Source organism: Leptidea sinapis, chromosome 40, assembly GCF_905404315.1.
Source record: "Leptidea sinapis chromosome 40, ilLepSina1.1, whole genome shotgun sequence".
Classification (NCBI taxonomy): Eukaryota; Metazoa; Arthropoda; class Insecta; order Lepidoptera; family Pieridae; genus Leptidea; species Leptidea sinapis.
The window spans coordinates 1-22,951 of NC_066304.1; the positions used below are offsets into that span (position 1 = coordinate 1).

Here is a 22,951-nt window from a genome sequence, read left to right on the forward strand (position 1 = left end):
CTCAACACCTAACCTAACCTAACCTAACCTAACCTAACCTAACCTAACCTAACCTAACCTAACCTAACCTAACCTAACCTAACCTAACCTAACCTAACCTAACCTAACCTAACCTAACCTAACCTAACCTAACCTAACCTAACCTAACCTAACCTAACCTAACCTAACCTAACCTAACCTAACCTAATCTAACCTAACCTAACCTAACCTAACCTAACCTAACCTAACCTAACCTAACCTAACCTAACCTAACCTAACCTAACCTAACCTAACCTAACCTAACCTAACCTAACCTAACCTAACCTAACCTAACCTAACCTAACCTAACCTAACCTAACCTAACCTAACCTAACCTAACCTAACCTAACCTAACCTAACCTAACCTAACCTAACCTAACCTAACCTAACCTAACCTAACCTAACCTAACCTAACCTAACCTAACCTAACCTAACCTAACCTAACCTAACCTAACCTAACCTAACCTAACCTAACCTAACCTAACCTAACCTAACCTAACCTAACCTAACCTAACCTAACCTAACCTAACCTAACCTAACCTAACCTAACCTAACCTAACCTAACCTAACCTAACCTAACCTAACCTAACCTAACCTAACCTAACCTAACCTAACCTAACCTAACCTAACCTAACCTAACCTAACCTAACCTAACCTAACCTAACCTAACCTAACCTAACCTAACCTAACCTAACCTAACCTAACCTAACCTAACCTAACCTAACCTAACCTAACCTAACCTAACCTAACCTAACCTAACCTAACCTAACCTAACCTAACCTAACCTAACCTAACCTAACCTAACCTAACCTAACCTAACCTAACCTAACCTAACCTAACCTAACCTAACCTAACCTAACCTAACCTAACCTAACCTAACCTAACCTAACCTAACCTAACCTAACCTAACCTAACCTAACCTAACCTAACCTAACCTAACCTAACCTAACCTAACCTAACCTAACCTAACCTAACCTAACCTAACCTAACCTAACCTAACCTAACCTAACCTAACCTAACCTAACCTAACCTAACCTAACCTAACCTAACCTAACCTAACCTAACCTAACCTAACCTAACCTAACCTAACCTAACCTAACCTAACCTAACCTAACCTAACCTAACCTAACCTAACCTAACCTAACCTAACCTAACCTAACCTAACCTAACCTAACCTAACCTAACCTAACCTAACCTAACCTAACCTAACCTAACCTAACCTAACCTAACCTAACCTAACCTAACCTAACCTAACCTAACCTAACCTAACCTAACCTAACCTAACCTAACCTAACCTAACCTAACCTAACCTAACCTAACCTAACCTAACCTAACCTAACCTAACCTAACCTAACCTAACCTAACCTAACCTAACCTAACCTAACCTAACCTAACCTAACCTAACCTAACCTAACCTAACCTAACCTAACCTAACCTAACCTAACCTAACCTAACCTAACCTAACCTAACCTAACCTAACCTAACCTAACCTAACCTAACCTAACCTAACCTAACCTAACCTAACCTAACCTAACCTAACCTAACCTAACCTAACCTAACCTAACCTAACCTAACCTAACCTAACCTAACCTAACCTAACCTAACCTAACCTAACCTAACCTAACCTAACCTAACCTAACCTAACCTAACCTAACCTAACCTAACCTAACCTAACCTAACCTAACCTAACCTAACCTAACCTAACCTAACCTAACCTAACCTAACCTAACCTAACCTAACCTAACCTAACCTAACCTAACCTAACCTAACCTAACCTAACCTAACCTAACCTAACCTAACCTAACCTAACCTAACCTAACCTAACCTAACCTAACCTAACCTAACCTAACCTAACCTAACCTAACCTAACCTAACCTAACCTAACCTAACCTAACCTAACCTAACCTAACCTAACCTAACCTAACCTAACCTAACCTAACCTAACCTAACCTAACCTAACCTAACCTAACCTAACCTAACCTAACCTAACCTAACCTAACCTAACCTAACCTAACCTAACCTAACCTAACCTAACCTAACCTAACCTAACCTAACCTAACCTAACCTAACCTAACCTAACCTAACCTAACCTAACCTAACCTAACCTAACCTAACCTAACCTAACCTAACCTAACCTAACCTAACCTAACCTAACCTAACCTAACCTAACCTAACCTAACCTAACCTAACCTAACCTAACCTAACCTAACCTAACCTAACCTAACCTAACCTAACCTAACCTAACCTAACCTAACCTAACCTCACCTAACCTAACCTAACCTAACCTAACCTAACCTAACCTAACCTAACCTAACCTAACCTAACCTAACCTAACCTAACCTAACCTAACCTAACCTAACCTAACCTAACCTAACCTAACCTAACCTAACCTAACCTAACCTAACCTAACCTAACCTAACCTAACCTAACCTAACCTAACCTAACCTAACCTAACCTAACCTAACCTAACCTAACCTAACCTAACCTAACCTAACCTAACCTAACCTAACCTAACCTAACCTAACCTAACCTAACCTAACCTAACCTAACCTAACCTAACCTAACCTAACCTAACCTAACCTAACCTAACCTAACCTAACCTAACCTAACCTAACCTAACCTAACCTAACCTAACCTAACCTAACCTAACCTAACCTAACCTAACCTAACCTAACCTAACCTAACCTAACCTAACCTAACCTAACCTAACCTAACCTAACCTAACCTAACCTAACCTAACCTAACCTAACCTAACCTAACCTAACCTAACCTAACCTAACCTAACCTAACCTAACCTAACCTAACCTAACCTAACCTAACCTAACCTAATCTAACCTAACCTAACCTAACCTAACCTAACCTAACCTAACCTAACCTAACCTAACCTAACCTAACCTAACCTAACCTAACCTAACCTAACCTAACCTAACCTAACCTAACCTAACCTAACCTAACCTAACCTAACCTAACCTAACCTAACCTAACCTAACCTAACCTAACCTAACCTAACCTAACCTAACCTAACCTAACCTAACCTAACCTAACCTAACCTAACCTAACCTAACCTAACCTAACCTAACCTAACCTAACCTAACCTAACCTAACCTAACCTAACCTAACCTAACCTAACCTAACCTAACCTAACCTAACCTAACCTAACCTAACCTAACCTAACCTAACCTAACCTAACCTAACCTAACCTAACCTAACCTAACCTAACCTAACCTAACCTAACCTAACCTAACCTAACCTAACCTAACCTAACCTAACCTAACCTAACCTAACCTAACCTAACCTAACCTAACCTAACCTAACCTAACCTAACCTAACCTAACCTAACCTAACCTAACCTAACCTAACCTAACCTAACCTAACCTAACCTAACCTAACCTAACCTAACCTAACCTAACCTAACCTAACCTAACCTAACCTAACCTAACCTAACCTAACCTAACCTAACCTAACCTAACCTAACCTAACCTAACCTAACCTAACCTAACCTAACCTAACCTAACCTAACCTAACCTAACCTAACCTAACCTAACCTAACCTAACCTAACCTAACCTAACCTAACCTAACCTAACCTAACCTAACCTAACCTAACCTAACCTAACCTAACCTAACCTAACCTAACCTAACCTAACCTAACCTAACCTAACCTAACCTAACCTAACCTAACCTAACCTAACCTAACCTAACCTAACCTAACCTAACCTAACCTAACCTAACCTAACCTAACCTAACCTAACCTAACCTAACCTAACCTAACCTAACCTAACCTAACCTAACCTAACCTAACCTAACCTAACCTAACCTAACCTAACCTAACCTAACCTAACCTAACCTAACCTAACCTAACCTAACCTAACCTAACCTAACCTAACCTAACCTAATCTAACCTAACCTAACCTAACCTAACCTAACCTAACCTAACCTAACCTAACCTAACCTAACCTAACCTAACCTAACCTAACCTAACCTAACCTAACCTAACCTAACCTAACCTAACCTAACCTAACCTAACCTAACCTAACCTAACCTAACCTAACCTAACCTAACCTAACCTAACCTAACCTAACCTAACCTAACCTAACCTAACCTAACCTAACCTAACCTAACCTAACCTAACCTAACCTAACCTAACCTAACCTAACCTAACCTAACCTAACCTAACCTAACCTAACCTAACCTAACCTAACCTAACCTAACCTAACCTAACCTAACCTAACCTAACCTAACCTAACCTAACCTAACCTAACCTAACCTAACCTAACCTAACCTAACCTAACCTAACCTAACCTAACCTAACCTAACCTAACCTAACCTAACCTAACCTAACCTAACCTAACCTAACCTAACCTAACCTAACCTAACCTAACCTAACCTAACCTAATCTAACCTAACCTAACCTAACCTAACCTAACCTAACCTAACCTAACCTAACCTAACCTAACCTAACCTAACCTAACCTAACCTAACCTAACCTAACCTAACCTAACCTAACCTAACCTAACCTAACCTAACCTAACCTAACCTAACCTAACCTAACCTAACCTAACCTAACCTAACCTAACCTAACCTAACCTAACCTAACCTAACCTAACCTAACCTAACCTAACCTAACCTAACCTAACCTAACCTAACCTAACCTAACCTAACCTAACCTAACCTAACCTAACCTAACCTAACCTAACCTAACCTAACCTAACCTAACCTAACCTAACCTAACCTAACCTAACCTAACCTAACCTAACCTAACCTAACCTAACCTAACCTAACCTAACCTAACCTAACCTAACCTAACCTAACCTAACCTAACCTAACCTAGCCTAACCTAACCTAACCTAACCTAACCTAACCTAACCTAACCTAACCTAACCTAACCTAACCTAACCTAACCTAACCTAACCTAACCTAACCTAACCTAACCTAACCTAACCTAACCTAACCTAACCTAACCTAACCTAACCTAACCTAACCTAACCTAACCTAACCTAACCTAACCTAACCTAACCTAACCTAACCTAACCTAACCTAACCTAACCTAACCTAACCTAACCTAACCTAACCTAACCTAACCTAACCTAACCTAACCTAACCTAACCTAACCTATCCTAACCTAACCTAACCTAACCTAACCTAACCTAACCTAACCTAACCTAACCTAACCTAACCTAACCTAACCTAACCTAACCTAACCTAACCTAACCTAACCTAACCTAACCTAACCTAACCTAACCTAACCTAACCTAACCTAACCTAACCTAACCTAACCTAACCTAACCTAACCTAACCTAACCTAACCTAACCTAACCTAACCTAACCTAACCTAACCTAACCTAACCTAACCTAACCTAACCTAACCTAACCTAACCTAACCTAACCTAACCTAACCTAACCTAACCTAACCTAACCTAACCTAACCTAACCTAACCTAACCTAACCTAACCTAACCTAACCTAACCTAACCTAACCTAACCTAACCTAACCTAACCTAACCTAACCTAACCTAACCTAACCTAACCTAACCTAACCTAACCTAACCTAACCTAACCTAACCTAACCTAACCTAACCTAACCTAACCTAACCTAACCTAACCTAACCTAACCTAACCTAACCTAACCTAACCTAACCTAACCTAACCTAACCTAACCTAACCTAACCTAACCTAACCTAACCTAACCTAACCTAACCTAACCTAACCTAACCTAACCTAACCTAACCTAACCTAACCTAACCTAACCTAACCTAACCTAACCTAACCTAACCTAACCTAACCTAACCTAACCTAACCTAACCTAACCTAACCTAACCTAACCTAACCTAACCTAACCTAACCTAACCTAACCTAACCTAACCTAACCTAACCTAACCTAACCTAACCTAACCTAACCTAACCTAACCTAACCTAACCTAACCTAACCTAACCTAACCTAACCTAACCTAACCTAACCTAACCTAACCTAACCTAACCTAACCTAACCTAACCTATCCTAACCTAACCTAACCTAACCTAACCTAACCTAACCTAACCTAACCTAACCTAACCTAACCTAACCTAACCTAACCTAACCTAACCTAACCTAACCTAACCTAACCTAACCTAACCTAACCTAACCTAACCTAACCTAACCTAACCTAACCTAACCTAACCTAACCTAACCTAACCTAACCTAACCTAACCTAACCTAACCTAACCTAACCTAACCTAACCTAACCTAACCTAACCTAACCTAACCTAACCTAACCTAACCTAACCTAACCTAACCTAACCTAACCTAACCTAACCTAACCTAACCTAACCTAACCTAACCTAACCTAACCTAACCTAACCTAACCTAACCTAACCTAACCTAACCTAACCTAACCTAACCTAACCTAACCTAACCTAACCTAACCTAACCTAACCTAACCTAACCTAACCTAACCTAACCTAACCTAACCTAACCTAACCTAACCTAACCTAACCTAACCTAACCTAACCCAGTCGCAGTCTGATCACGGTCGTGTTAACAGCTAAATCGGATCGCTCCGCAGTTGAAAAATCTTAGAGGTGGTATTTTTGATGCGTACATAGTGTTGCTGTATATCAATTGACGTGTTTCAAAGTGGTGAATCCAATGATATAATTTGTTTGAAGATCGCAGTGTAAAAAGTGAGAAAAAGTGTAAAAAATCGTGTTGTTTAGGTTACAATTAGTGAAAAAGTGAACCACACAAAAAGTAAAGGGGTAACGTACTTATTTAAATTTATTTATCGTTAGGTCTCATTTAAACAAAGATTTTGATACCATAAACAGAAATTTCCGGCCACGCGCGACAATATAATAAGGATTTTTCCGAAAACCACGTGGCACGTGATTAGTGTTCCCGGAGAAGTAGCGGATCGTGCAATACCTTTTCAGAAAGCGCTTAACAAAATCATTCTGAAGCCGTTTAAAGCGTGGAGATCGGAGCATCCCACGTGAAGTTATCCCACCCGGAAGAATTGAAGAAGAAAATTCTAGGTTGTTTTTGCAACAATTAAGTGTAGTACACACACATCAAATAATAACAGTGCAGTACACTCACATCACATAATAACAGTGCACGATTTAAATAAATTTTAAACATGTCGTCGCCGATGAAAGCTAGAGAACGCTACAACGCTGCAATGGAAGTGCTTGACAAGTCCAAGAGTATCACACCAACAACCAAGAAGGTAATTTCTGATGCCCTGGTATACATTTATGACTTTATTAAGGAAATCAATAGTGAATATCTTGCAGTAAAGAGGGAATTAGAAAAAACGAAGGAAATAAATAGGGAGCTCTTAGACGCCCGTCAAAGTGAAGAAGTAAAAGCCCTCAAAAATTTAGACCAGCTCCTGCAAGGTGTAAAGGCCCTGGAGACAAAGAGTAATACGATCCATGAAAATATCGAGCGCATCGCCGCAAAAACAGTGCAGATGTCGGATGCACCGCGGGCAGCCGCTGTACCGCTGACTTATGCGGGAGCAGTTGCCAGGGGCCTTAGAACACCCAGCCACTCATTGATTGTCAGTAGCACTTCAACATCTGATACGAGTGAAAACGTTCTGAACAAAATACGAACTGCAGTGGATCCCACCAAAACCGGAGCAAGGGTCGATGGCATCCGCCGAGTTCGCAACCAGCGAGTTGTTCTGACATGTGCGTCGAGGGAGGAGGTGGAATTCGTAACTAGTAGGCTCAAGAGCAACCCGGAACTTACATTTCAGGAAGCTAAAGGGAGAAATCCACTTATCATTATTAAAGACGTACTGGCAGACCTCAAGGACGAAGACGTCCTTGGGGCATTAAAGGCCCAAAACAAAATGATATTTTCCGGGCTCTCCGAAGAAGAGCAGTCAATCGAGATTAAGTTCCGTCGAAGAAACCGAAACCCGAACATTAACCACATTGTGATGCGAGTTGCTCCAAAGCTGTGGCAGCGACTGACAGCCGAAGGTTCTGTCCACATTGACCTCAAGCGGTCAAACGTGGAGGACTTCTCGCCTGTCATCCAATGTACCCGATGTCTTGGCTTCGGGCACGGACGACGTAATTGCAAAGAGACTGCCAGCCTCTGCAGCCACTGTGGAGGCCCTCATCTACGACACGACTGCCCTCACTACCTTGTGGGAGAACAGCCGTGTTGCTCCAATTGTCGGGCCGCAGGTCTCGAAAGAACAGACCACGGGGCCTTCAGTGACGAATGTCCGGTCCGTCGCAAATGGGATTCGATTGCCCGCATGAGCGTTGCATATTGTTGAAAGTTTTTATTTTTAAAACAATCTAATAATTATTATGGGCTATTAATTATCAAATAATATAAATAAATGTAAGTTCATCTTTTAAAATAATAATATAATATCTATGTCATTGCCTTGTAATAAATTTATAGTCACATTAATCAAATAAATCATGTGAAAAATTTAGTGTAAAGCACTGATTAAATCTAATTAATTATTATCACTATGTAATGAAATGGCATAAATTCACATACTATAGTAACCTACTGGAATTTTAGTATCATAATAATATTAGTAGTCGTTATTCACTATAGTAATATTAATTTAATTACTTATATTAAAAATATTGTGTAGAATAGATATTGAAATTGTTAATAGTATTGTATTTTAAATATTACAATACTTATTGTATATACTTATAAACAAGCCTTCTAAGTTGTAACTGTGAAATAATTTAATGCATAATGCAATAATAATAATGTATTTAATTAACTGTATCACATAAAACACTAAGTTGTAAGAACTGATTATATCCAATTAATGATTAATATTATTAAATAAATAACGTTAGCATAAATATTATAATAACTCAGTGAAAAGTGTTAGCATCATTAAAAGAATAATTGTTGTTCGTTGTATATTAAAGGCAATTCCTTAAAGAAATGAAACGTTTATATAGATCACAGTTCATGGAAGTAAAGGCAAAGTAAACCAATTTGTTAAATATACATTTAAATTTGTAATAGTAGTAAATAGAGACACAAGTGATTGAATAGTTAGTAGTACTGTATAAATAAATAATCAAAATTTAAATATATTAAAACAGCGAATCGTCGTAAATAGTCTTGTAAGCTACGTGGGTAAGCTCTTTTGTGTTAGATATAAGTGAACTATGCTTTCACCATATGTATATATATATATATATGCATATTAGTATAGAATATTTAAATATTATTACATATAGAATGTATTATATTATAATCGTACAAATAGGATTAACGGAAATGCTATCACATCTATGTTCATAGATGGAGCAAGCATACCCATGCCGATGATATTAAGTTTTATGTACATAATTAATTTTTTTTTAGACCTACGTAAAAATTAAATTGTGTATTTATACATAATCTTTATATTTTGTATTTCATTAGGGTAGCCGCAACGTATAAAAAAAAAAAACAATTAATAAAAGTAATCAAAAAAAAAAAAAAAAAAAAAAAAAAAAAAAAAAAAAAAAAAAAAAAAAAAAAAAAAAAAAAAAAAAAAAAAAAAAAAAAAAAAAAAAAAAAAAAAAAAAAGTCGAAATGGCACCCTTATTTTCAATTAATCATTTAGAAATTATTGTCATTGTCAATGTTCGTTACTAGTAAATGTATTATATCTTTTGTCTAAATATTTATATAGTGAAAACGTTACGTATATGTAAATATATTGTAATATTAATCATTGTCAAATTTCAGTATGAATGTATAAGTATCATGTAAGACACAAAGTTTGCAAGTTAGCGACTCTATTGTATAAAATTAATTGATCAGCAAGATCTTAAGGAATAAGGTATCATAAACATTAGCTATATTCTTAACGTGATCAGCACAAAAATGTAGGTAATTTCAAAAACAGGATCACAATTCCTTCCGCGTGATGGGAGGAGAGCACTGGGAGACATCATCCCTTGGTGGGTGCTTGTCTATTTAAAAAAAAAAAAAAAAAAAAACCTAACCTAACCTAACCTAACCTAACCTAACCTAACCTAACCTAACCTAACCTAACCTAACCTAACCTAACCTAACCTAACCTAACCTAACCTAACCTAACCTAACCTAACCTAACCTAACCTAACCTAACCTAACCTAACCTAACCTAACCTAACCTAACCTAACCTAACCTAACCTAACCTAACCTAACCTAACCTAACCTAACCTAACCTAACCTAACCTAACCTAACCTAACCTAACCTAACCTAACCTAACCTAACCTAACCTAACCTAACCTAACCTAACCTAACCTAACCTAACCTAACCTAACCTAACCTAACCTAACCTAACCTAACCTAACCTAACCTAACCTAACCTAACCTAACCTAACCTAACCTAACCTAACCTAACCTAACCTAACCTAACCTAACCTAACCTAACCTAACCTAACCTAACCTAACCTAACCTAACCTAACCTAACCTAACCTAACCTAACCTAACCTAACCTAACCTAACCTAACCTAACCTAACCTAACCTAACCTAACCTAACCTAACCTAACCTAACCTAACCTAACCTAACCTAACCTAACCTAACCTAACCTAACCTAACCTAACCTAACCTAACCTAACCTAACCTAACCTAACCTAACCTAACCTAACCTAACCTAACCTAACCTAACCTAACCTAACCTAACCTAACCTAACCTAACCTAACCTAACCTAACCTAACCTAACCTAACCTAACCTAACCTAACCTAACCTAACCTAACCTAACCTAACCTAACCTAACCTAACCTAACCTAACCTAACCTAACCTAACCTAACCTAACCTAACCTAACCTAACCTAACCTAACCTAACCTAACCTAACCTAACCTAACCTAACCTAACCTAACCTAACCTAACCTAACCTAACCTAACCCACTTTTGACCCAACTATCGTGTCGTCTAATAGCTCCGCTTCAAAAAATAATTTAAGTGGTAAAAAGTGCTTATTTCGTTGTGAAATTTGGTACAGTGTTTTGTAAGCTTATAAATCACCAGGATTAGTGTTTGTGAAAGTTTTGTGCAGCGCGCTCCAAAGTTACAGGGCCTGGACTTTGAGCCAACTGCCCCGAGTCGTCGCTGCAGCGATCAAGAAACGCAACGCTAATTCCTGGAGCGCCGATCAAGACCTGTCCAGCAATCCAAATTTGAAAACAATCGGACATTGGATTGCGAAGATATCGTAAGATAAGTGTGTCATTCATAACCTCGTTGGCTTTGTATGGGAGAAGGAAGCACGCGGAGCCACGAGGTTTTGTAAAAATATTTGACAAGTGACAACTGCCATCAGTCATCTAGCGCACTTTGGCACTTCGTACCAATGATACGACAACTTTGAAAATTTGGATCTGCCGAACTATAACGCCGGTCACACACCACATCGCCGAAGGTCAACGAAATCGCGGGACAACAATTGAGGTACAACCAAATCTACACCCTACTAATTCGTAACCCCCTACATGTCATTACCAACCAATTAACTGTCATCTCCTCTACCCCCCCCCCCCTCTAACAAAATCTTCCCTATCCCAATATTGTTCCCCACGAAACCTTCCCCCCCCCCCCCTCCCCCCCCGGTTTACCTCACCCCCCTTGGCCCTATATCAGGGACCAAGGCAGCTAGGGTAGTCGAGTTTGGGCTCGCCTAAGCCGCGATTTGAAGCTCTTTCGATTGGCCCCGGCAGAATTGCAAAATTGTTATTTGTTTTTTAATTATAAGATTTTTTAAAATTACTACTTTTGTACAGTTGTTTTAGACTTGTATTTCACCGTGGAATAGCCGTGTTTGGGCTTGTCGGAATCGGGAGACCTAGCTCTACCTATTGGTCACGGTGAAATTTGTACATTTTGAAAAAAAAAAAAAAAAAAAAAAAAATTTTTTTTTTTTTTCTTTTGTCTTTGTCTATTAATAAATTGTTTAATTTTTTTGTGTCTTCTATTAAATTTGAGTTATCGCTATATTATTAATTGTATATTTTAATTGTTTTACTTGTCATCGTTTTAATTGTTTAATCAGCCATGTCAGCGCCCAGCAGGACTTTGAGATCTATCAGAGCAGGCGAGAGGGACACGTTTGCTTCAGCAACGGTCACACGACGGCCATCCTCGGACCCTGGAAAGGTCAAAACAGCAACCACCCGCAGGTCCGAGGCGGGGGAGGTGTCCTCCTTTGCTGGGAGCGAGTTTGGTGCGGGCTCAGGTAGTAAGCCGGGTAGCGCAACCATGGCGCATGCACACCAATGGGAGGCGGGGTCGGGTTTTCACACTCCGCCATCCGGTGGACGATCTAGCAGCGCCAGGGGACCCGAGAGCCCCACTTCCGCTCTCTTAAAGGACGCCAACCGGATTTACCAGCGGGCGAAGGACGACCTGGAAAAATCCGGCAATATAAAAGGATCGATCAAAATATCGGTGATCGAAGGTCTCAATTTTTTGTATGAGGCCACACTGCAAGTAAACAGTGTGCGGCGTGACCTCCAATTAGAGGTCGAAAATTTAAAGAAGAGGCACGCAGAGGATATCTCCAGGAGGGAGTCCAGCCACGCGGAGCAGATAGTGCTCCTGACGCACCGGTTGGATAGGGCGGATGTGGGGGGGCAAACGGCGGAGTTGCGGAAGGAGCTGGAGGCACTCCGTCGTGTGGTCGAGTTTGATGTTATCAAACAGATCGACAACATCAAGGCCAGCCCCTCTCCACCCCCCCTGCAGCTGGGCTCCCTGGTGGAAGAACTGAAATCCATGCGTAGGGAGGCAACGGACATGCTTGCGGAGGTGCGAGCTCTGGGAGCAAAGTCATCAAAGCTCCTGGAGGAGCCAGTACAGGCTCAAGCATCACTTTCTTACGCGGCGATGGCTGCCAAAGTGCCGGCTAAGTCCGGCCACTCAATCATGGTAACTAGTGACTCGCCAGAGGACACTAGTGACAATGTTGTCACCAAGATTAGAGTGGCCGTCGATCCGACAAAGACCGGTACAAAGGTGGACAGTGTCCGCAAAGTCCGGAATAAGAAGGTGGTGCTAACCTGCGGCACAAAGAGTGAGGTGGAGGCTGTGAAGAAGCGGCTTGGGGCAAATTCGGGCCTCAAAGTTCAGGAGGCGAGGGGGAGGGACCCGATGATAATCATCAGGGACGTGCTCTCTTGCCTAAAGGACGATGAGGTCACCGCGGCCCTAAAGGCCCAAAACAAAGAGCTATTCACAGGCCTCCAAAAGGACCACCAGAAAATGGAAACATGTTTCCGCCGCAGGTGCCGAAACCCGCACCTCGCACATGTGATCCTGCGGGTGGCCCCTCAGCTGTGGCGTCGCATGGTCGACGGGGGGTCTGTCCACCTTGATCTCAAGAGGTCGAAGGTGGAGGACTTCTCGCCGCTCATCCAGTGCTCAAAGTGTTTAGCCTTTGGGCACGGGCGGCGCCACTGCAAAGAGTCGACTGACCTTTGCAGTCACTGCGGGGGACCACACGTCAGGAGTGAATGCCCCGACTATGTCGTGGGGGAGCCGCCCAGCTGCATTAACTGCCGTCACGCTAAGCTGGACAAGACGGACCACGGTGCGTTCAGCAGTGACTGTCCGGTGAGGCGGAAATGGGATGCCATTGCCCGCCTTGGCGTGAGCTACTGCTGAGGGCACCGCGGTGATAAATCCAGGAGGTCGCGGGCCCAGGGATGCTGCTTCAAGGCACATGATACAGGTAAACCTGCAGCGGAAGCGATTGGCAACCGATGAGCTGATGGCAGAAGCTGTCAGCCAGAAGGTAAGCCTGGCACTGCTGCAGGAACCCTATACAGGTAGTCAAGGTGCCTTGAAGCGATACCCAGGGGTTCGCGTCTATCAAATGGACCAGGGGATAACTAGGACCAACCCCGCAAAGGCCGCAATAGCGGTCTTTGATAAAGACCTCCAGGTAAGGTGTGACCTGAGCCTCCAGTCGGAGAACATAGTGGCAATCACCATAGAGTTCTCCGACTGGACACTTGGAATAGTGTCCGCTTACCTGGAAGGGGACAAACCCCTGGATCCATACCTGGAACGTCTGTCCAGCGTCCGATCCAAGCTGGGAACCTTGAGTGTTGTGATCGGAGGTGACTTCAACGCGTGGAGCCCATGGTGGGGTAGCACGGACGAGGATCACCGGGGAGCTGAATTGGCTGGATACTTTGATGATCATCAGCTGCACATCCTTAATACTGGAACCGAACCCACCTTCCAAGTGGTTCGAGGAGGTCGGCTTTGCACAAGCAGAGTCGACATTACGGTGTGCAGCCAAAGTATCCTGCCAAGGATGGAATCCTGGTGGGTGGACCCCGCTATGGTAAGCTCCGATCACAACGCTCTAAGGATAGGCCTCCGCGCTGGTCGTGCGAAAGCACCCGGCCCAGCACCAACCACTCGGATATATAACACGCGAAAGGCAAACTGGGATAAGTTCCGAAAGGAACTTATCCTACAGTTCGAAAGCCGCCAAATCCGAGTGGAAAGAGTGTCGGCCATAACCGCCCCCGAGGACATCGAAAACGTTGTCCTCGAATACCAGGAGGCGGTCCGACAAGCGTGTGAGGCCGCGATCCCAAAGCTGAACCGAACACTGAAGTATGAACCTCCATGGATGACCTCCGAACTTCGGGTCCTGCAGCGAGATGCGGTCACTAAAAAGAGACGCATACGCTGCGCGGCCCCAACAAGGAGGGAATTCGTCATTCGACAGTACCTAGAAGCTAGGGAGAAATATGAGTCTGCCGCGCAAGCGGCGCAGACCCATAGCTGGAAGGAGTACTGTACCGCGCAAACAGGCGAAAGCCTGTGGGACGGAATCTACAGAGTCCTCCGTCAAAGCTCGAAAAAGCAAGAAGACAAACTTCTTGTGAGAGACGGAGTGACCCTTGATCCCAAGCAAAGTGCAGAACTCCTTGCAGCTACGTTCTTCCCGGACGACAGGCTGGAGGATGACACTCCCGTACATTCTGCAATAAGGAGGGGAGCGGACCATCCGCTGTGCGAGTTAGCCTGTGCAGCGGATGATCCGCCCTTCACCATTGCGGAACTCAGGGAGGCGGTTCATGACTTCAGTGCTCGCAAAGCTCCTGGATCGGATGCGTTTACGGCAGACATCAGTGCAAAAAGCATTGAGGCAGATGAACGGCTCTTCCTAGAGATAGCCAACAGGTGCCTCGCTGTGGGATACTTCCCGAAGCCCTGGAAGCGTGCGGCAGTCGTGACACTTCCCAAACCGGGGAAATCCGACTACCATCATCCAAAGTCTTACCGTCCGATTGGACTTTTGTCAGTCCACGGTAAGACTTTGGAAAAGATGATGGTACGCCGGATAAAGTGGCACGTACTGCCGACGATTAACCCGGGCCAATTCGGTTTTATGCCACAGCGGAGCACTGAAGATGCCCTCTTTGCCTTGATCGAGCACATCAGAGCTGAGGTCAGGGCAAAGAGGGTAGTATTGATGGTGTCTCTAGACATAGAGGGGGCATTCGACAGCGCCTGGTGGCCAGCTATTAAACATCAGCTGGCCGCCAGGAAATGCCCCCGGAATCTGTACTCCACCGTGTGCAGTTACCTCAATGACCGCGAGGTCATTATTCGTTATGCGGGCGCCGAGTGCGTGAGGCCCACAACCAAGGGGTGCGTTCAGGGATCGATTGGGGGGCCCATATTCTGGAACCTCCTGATTGATCCGTTGCTGGGCGCCCTCGAGGAAGAGGGCCTACGCGTGCAAGCCTTCGCCGACGACGTAGTGCTCGTCTTCTCGGGCTCCTCTCCGGAGACTATCGCGCGGACCGCTAATTCCGTCCTCCGGCGGGTCTACGACTGGGGCTTGGACAACAAGCTGCGATTTGCTCCACACAAGACCAACGCCATGGTGATTACTAAGAAACTGAAAGTAACACCTATTCAGATCACCATGGGCGGCGAAAGTATAAAGATGGTCACAGAAACCAAAATCCTGGGTCTTATTATTGACCACAGGTTGTCTTTTAAGCCGCACGTCGCCGACGTTTGCCGAAAGGCAACGGCCATTTATGGCCAATTGTCAAGGGCGGCCAAGACAACCTGGGGTCTGAACCCAGAGGTGGTGAGGACCATCTACATCGCCGCTGTGGAGCCAATCGTACTTTACGCTTCAAGCGTCTGGGTCCCAGCCGTAGATCAAGTCGGAGTGCGGAAGTTGCTGGACGCAGTTCAGCGAGGGTTCGCGCGGAAGATCAGCCGGGCCTACAAAACTGCCAGTTTGAGTGCGGCGCTGATCCTGTCAGGTATCTTGCCACTCGACCTGAGGGTCCGAGAGGCAGCAGAATTGTACCGATATAAAAGGGGTGAGGACATTGATGGTATGGCAGACAGGAAGGCTGAACAGCGGGTTAGCTTCCTGGATGCTCCCCATCCAGCCCTCGCTCCTGAGGTAGAGTTCTGTTGTCTCGAGGATACACAGGCCGAAACCGACGCGGTAGAGGTGCAGGATGACCCAAGAGAGGGAGAGGGTTACCTGCAAGTCTACACCGACGGAAGCAAGATACAGGGCAGGGTTGGAGCCGGAATATCATACAGGCGGCGAGGCTTGGAAGTCAGAGCAAGAAAACTCAAATTGGAGAATTATTGCTCTGTCTTCCAAGCCGAAATGTGCGCAATTTCGAAGGCTATCGAGGACATCTTGAAGATGCCCGACATGAAGGTCGAGATCCTTAGCGACTCCAGGTCGTCGCTGGAGCTGCTAAGGGATCGATCATCATTTAACCCGATAGCCTTCAAAATTAAAAACCTCATCCGGCGGGCCCGAAATATGGGTAAAACCATTCGGTTTCGCTGGGTTCGGGCGCATGTAGGCATTGAGGGGAATGAGAGGGCTGACCACTTGGCGAAGGATGCGGCGCTCCATTCGAAATTGAGGGCTGCATACGATGGAGTACCGATTTCAACTCTTCGCCGTAAGATCCGAGCCAAGACCCTCGAGGTCTGGCAGGAGCGCTACACCACGGGTCAAACCGCGAGTGTCACAAAAGCGTTTCTGCCGGACGTCGTGGCATCTTATAAGTTGGTTAGGGAGGACCCTTTCTCCGCTTTGATGGCCCAAATCATCACGGGCCATGGCGGCTTCTCGGCGTATCTCCACCGGTTTGGCCTGAAGGATAGCCCAGTGTGCATTTGCGACGGTCGTACCGACGAAAGCGCATTGCACCTGGTGCTCGAATGCCCCAGGTTCGGCCGGTGGAGATGCGACCTAGAGGTGGAAAGCGGAATGGCCGTTACTGAGGCAAACCTTCCAGCCCTTATGGTGAAGCCGTGGAGAAACGCTCTTGAAAAATTTTGTATAAAAATCCTAGCTGACGTGCTGCCACGAAATGGCAGTAATATAAAAATTAAAATAACATAGTCCGTAAGTTGTATGTATAAAATGTTAAAAGTCTGTTAGTATAAGTCATGTAGTATTATTAGTATTTGTATAGTCTCATGTAGTATTTGTATAATCAATAAAATGTGTATAATGTATATAAAGGTTCCCTATATCAAGTATAGGGACCTGGATACAACCATTGTCTGCAAAAAAAAAAAAAAAATGTTATGTTAAGAAATTGTGTGTTAAATTATAGTTGTATATTTGAGTAGGTTAATAGTTATAATATGTGCACTTAAATTTTTTTGATTATTGTGTTTAGTCTTAAGTCTTAGTATGTAAGAATTATATAGTTTATAAATAAATGAAACGCCACCCCCAAACCCTGCAGCTCAATGGCAGGGAGGAAGTAGACGTAGCTAGTTCCTCGGCCCTGGGACGCAAGTCGCCAGGGATGGTAGGCCACTAGTTAGATTAAAAAAAAAAAAAAAAAAAAAAAAAAAAAAAAAAAAAAAAAAAAAAACCTAACCTAACCTAACCTAACCTAACCTTTTTTTTTTTTTTTTTTTTTTTACGAGGAGGAAATACATTTACGTACTACCCCTGTGCACTATGTGGCACAGGGAGTGTGGGACTCAACCACTTAGACCATCTTCTACGTAGCTAGAAGTTGGCCAAGTTTGGTAATACCCACTAAAACCTCCTCGAAAGCAGAGAGTTCCCCTTTTTGAGAGGTTCTCCGGGATCTTTGCAGGGCATTTCACCGGAGAACCTCGGGGAAGAGGCCATCAGTGGCCCTCTACTGGCTGCTAGGGGCTGGGGTTGAGAGGTCTTCTGGGACCCCTCTCCCCCTCCTGCCCCGCTCTGCTGCCCTCTGAAGGGCAACTGATGCCCTCTCTCTGTTTCTTTCGGCTTCTTCCTTCTGTAGCATTACGTGCTCGCAGAAGGAGGAAGCCGCCTTCCAGGACTCCTCGCTGTCCAGCATGCTCTTGACCATGCCAGGCAGCGAGAGGTCCTGGCCGATCACTGTCCTCAGGTCTTGACGCCTCGTTTCCCACGCGGCGCAATTCCGGAGAGTGTGATCGGCCGTATCCTCCTCGGTGTCATCACAGTGATGACACCGAGGCGATACCTCCTTCCTCACAACCCGGCACAGATATCGTCCAAAGCAGCCATGGCCCGACAACACCTGTGCCAGGCGGAAGGAGATCTCCCCCTTTCGTCTTTTCTTCCAGTCACTTAGGACTGGAAGAATGGCGCCTATAGTGCGCGCGCCCACTTGGGAGGACTCAAGTTCCTCCCGCCACTGCCGCATAATGGCAGCGTCAGCCGCGCGCCTTATAGACGCCTCGCGCTCCCTCCAAATTTCGCCGCCCATTTCCGCCTTAAGGCGATATAGGGCGGCGCTCATGCGAGCCTCCAAGGCCCAGGGCGGAGTGCCCGCAATAACGCAAGCCGCATCAAATGATACCGTCCGATAGCACCTGGCTATGCGGTTCGCTATCACTCGCTGCGGCCTGCGGAGGAGTGACCCATTGCCTTTTCTTTTTAAGGCATCTGCCCAGATGGGGGCCCCATACAGAGCCATGCTCTTCAGGACCCCGCTATACAGCCTCCTGACGCTTTGGGACGGCCCCCCCGCGTTTGGTAATAAACGCGCGAGAGCTCCAGCCGCCCCAACCAATCTCTCTCCGAGGTGCCTGAAGTGCGCCTCAAAGCCCCAACGGCCATCCAGCACAAGGCCTAGGTACCTCATGCAGGGGGCCACCGGGACACGCACTCCGTTCACCTCGATGAAAGCGCCCCTCCTTGGGCCGTGGAACAGGATGGCGTCCGTTTTACTTAGCGCCACCCTGAGCCCCAACAGCCTGATCCGCTCAACAACAAGGGAGGTCCCGACCGAGGCCAGTAAACCTGCCTCCCCAAAGGACCCCCCCTGGGCCACCACCAGGGTGTCGTCTGCATAGCAGAAGATGCGCATCTTGGGTAGAAGCGCACCTCGCAACACCCAGTCGTAGCCCATGTTCCAGAGGAGCGGACCCAGCACCGACCCCTGCGGGACTCCGCACTCTACGGGACGCCGCCTCATCCTCCCGTCTCCCGCCACGTAGGCCACCCGGCGCCCAACCAGGTAGTCCTTCACTATTCGGCGCAAGTACCAGGGCACCTCGAAGAAGTCGAGTGCCTCAGCAATTACGCCGAATGGGAGACTGTTGAAGGCGTTGGCTATGTCCAGGGAGACCGCCAACGCCCTCTCACCATCCGCCACCACACTCTCAACATGAGCCCTCAGCTCACTGAGGGCGTCAAGCGTCGAGCGGCCCTTCCTAAAACCGAACTGGTGTTCGGACAAGTCCGGGCCCTCGGCAGAGAGGTGGCGACTTAGGCGTGAGGCCACTATCCATTCCAGCAGCTTCCCAACCTCATCCAGCAGGACTATAGGTCGGTAAGCCGCTGGAGAATCATTTGGCCTACCCTCCTTTTTGATGAGGCATAGGCGTCCCTCCTTCCATACTTCCGGGAACCGCCCGACATTAAGACATTTGTCGAACAGTCCCCGGAGTTCCCCCTCGACATGTGGGAAGGCCAGGGCCAGGACACGGCCGTGGATACCGTCCGGGCCCGGAGCCTTCTTCCTTGTCTTGAGGCGATCAAGGCAGAGGCCCAGTTCCACATCTGTCACGCCCTGGACCTCCCCTGTCGCCTCTTCCATAACCTCCCGCTCCCGCATCCTGGGCGGGATCAGGTCCACTGCGGTAGGGAAGAGCCCCGCGACCACTTCCTCTACAAGCGCTGGCTCCAAGACCTCCGTGAGCGGAGCCCCCCCACCCTTCAGCTTGTTTCGAGCTGAATGGTAAGGGCGCCCCCACGGGTCCCTCTCCAGGACATCGAGAAGGTCCTCATAAGCCTTCTCTTTAGCCTGCCTGATCGCAGACTGGAGAGCCCTCTTTCGGTCATAATATACCGTTCGAAGGCCCTCCATCATTTCAGGCGTGTCGCCTCTCCGACGCCGACTCCGCAGATAGGCCCTACGGGCCCCTATGCTTTCGGTGCGTAGGACGGCTAGCTCCTGTGACCACCAGAAAACAGCCGTCCTGCGCGGGGCCCTCTTCCAACGTGGCATCGAAGAGTCTGAGAGGGACTTCATCGCCCTCTTAAAGTCAAGAGCCAGCGCTTCCACGTCATTTGTCATAGCTGGGCCTCCGGGCCTGAGCCACGATCTTATGATCGCCGCCTCCTCGGCCAATTCCCGATCAAGGTGACTAATCACCCATCTCGGGAAGGCCGAGTTCACCCCCTCCGGTGGGACACCAGGAGCCGGGCAGCAGCTAGATGTGAGGACCCCCAGTCGGATGTACCTATGGTCCGACAGGGTCTCCACATCCTCCACCACCCGCCAGCCAGTGACCCTGCACGACGCCTCAGGGGAGGCGAGGGTAATGTCAACTATCGATGCCCCCTGAGGCCTCACGCACGTCGCTACTCCCCCGGTGTTGAGAACGACGAGGCCCAGCTCAGCCGCCCATGCCACCAAGGGAGCACCCCGCACTCCGGTCATGGTGTCGCCCCAACTGCGTGAGCGACAGTTGAAGTCCCCCATGACCAATATGAGGCGGGACCTGGCCCTCCTGATGGCCGGCCCAAGGCAGCCCAGGAAGCCCTCAAACTCCCACAGAGGTCTGTTAGGGGAAAAATATACCCCCACCACTGTTAGAGGGCCCCAGTCTGCTACGACAAAGCCATCCCCCCTTTCCCGAGCTATCAGGGGCGGACCCCCTGACCGTGCAACAATTGCGACCAAGCCATGAGAGTCCGCCGCCCAATTACTTCTCTCGGGAGGACTATATGGCTCCGCCGCTACCGCCACATCCACACCCCACTCGGCCATTGACTGAAGGAATAAGTCCTGTGCCCCAGCCGAGTGATTGAGGTTCCCCTGAAGGAGCTCAAACAGTGTCGTACCGTCCATTACGACGACATTTGTTCAAGCTCCCCCTGAGGAGCAACCGTACCCTCCAGACTGGTGGGCGCGCTCGGTGCGCTCGGTTCCATGGATATGGCGGGGGCCGGCACCCCCGTTCTCGGTGTGTTCCTTTTAATTAGCGGGGGGTTGCACCTCCGCCCCCCCATGCGGTGTCCTGCGGGTGCTCCGGCATCGGCACAGACGTCGCACCTTGGCTCCTCGGTGCAACTTTGTGCAAGGTGCCCTGTCCCACCACAGCGGCAACATAGGCCGCTGCGGTCCTTTGCAGTGCACGTTGCACTGCCATGTCCGATGCCGTAGCACCGGAAGCACCGTAAAGGCCTAGCCTCAAGGAGGGTGACCCGTACGGTGCTCCATCCGATACAAAGGCGATCCTGCATGATCGCCTTTGCTGCTGTGGTGGGGCACTTTACTATCGTGCTGCCCATGGAGATACGCCCCGCACGCACATGTTCGCGGGGAACATTCCCCCTGGCAGCAACGGCCCCCACCACGTCATCTAGCGTCACGCTGTCTTCCAGCCCGCTGATCCGTATATCCACGGATTTCACAGGCCGGTTGACAGTCGCGATCCCTGCTAGTGCTCCACGTATTTCCTCAGCAAGCCTATCAGCTTGCTGAGATCGCTCGGGCCCCCCAATTTCAAGGATTCGGCTTCCGAGGGCCGTTTTCCTTGTGCGGACCTCCTTCACCCCTATTTCCGCCAAGCTGACCCGCTGCTTAGCAGCGGTGAGTGCCCAAGCATACGTTGCGCCCCCCGCTACCGCATCCTTGGACAGGGTGATGACCACCGCTGCAGTTGAAGGTGGCCTGAGGCTCACCTTCGCTTTGGGCGATCCTGCCAGCCCATCTCCCTTTGTCGGCTTCACTGACTTCACCGGCTCCACTGGCTTGGTGGACTCATTCGCACGTATCCGGCGGATTCCAGCCTGCGCCTGCGGAGCCGGATTAGCCGGCGCGGTCAACGTCGTGTTGACCGTTGTTGGAGCAGGCTGCGTCCTCTTCTTTTTTCCCCTCGCCGCCACCTTGGTCCACGAATCGGCTTGAGGATTTGCCGCTGGGACAGGGGGGCCCTGGAGAGCTTCCTCTCTAGTGCTCCGCTCGACCTGCCTGGTGGCAGCTGCCAGGGGCGGCCGGACCACCGGTGCCGGCAGCAACCGGTCTTCGATACCAGCCAGCTTAGCGTCCATCATCTCGCCGATGGTTCGCGTCAGGTCACCCTTCAGACCTTCGACCACCTTCTTGATGATGGCTGCCTCCGAGGATGGAGCCTCCGCCACCACTGTGTCCACCACAGCCTTGCGTTCCGAGAACTCCCTGCGTATGGCCTTCAGGTCATTCTCAAGGTCGGTGACCCGCGCTCTCAGGCGATTGTTGTCGTTTGACAACCGCCGCGCTTCATCGCGGAGCTGCCGCGACTCCTCTTCTGCGGTCCTTGCCGTCAGGACCTCAACCATCTCCGCCATATCTTTGGCGGCAATCTTAAGGTCGCGCACGTAGCCACCTTTCAGGTTGCCCGACTTTAAGGCGATGTCCAAAATCTTTTGGGACCGCTTATTCGCACGTTGCAGGATTTCAAACCCCGCCATCCTCTCTAGGTCCTTGCCTAGAA

General features: G+C 47.0%; 1 long non-coding RNA gene across 1 annotated transcript; it reads right to left on the reverse strand.

Moving 5' to 3' along the window:
• Positions 1-4,832: 4,832 nt before the first annotated feature.
• Positions 4,833-6,202, reverse strand: LOC126976377 (uncharacterized). Its single transcript, XR_007731900.1, has 2 exons — positions 5,989-6,202; positions 4,833-5,133 (listed from the first exon to the last, which is right to left on the reverse strand). It is a non-coding gene; the product is annotated as an uncharacterized LOC126976377 (long non-coding RNA).
• Between the last annotated feature and the right edge of the window lie 16,749 nt (positions 6,203-22,951).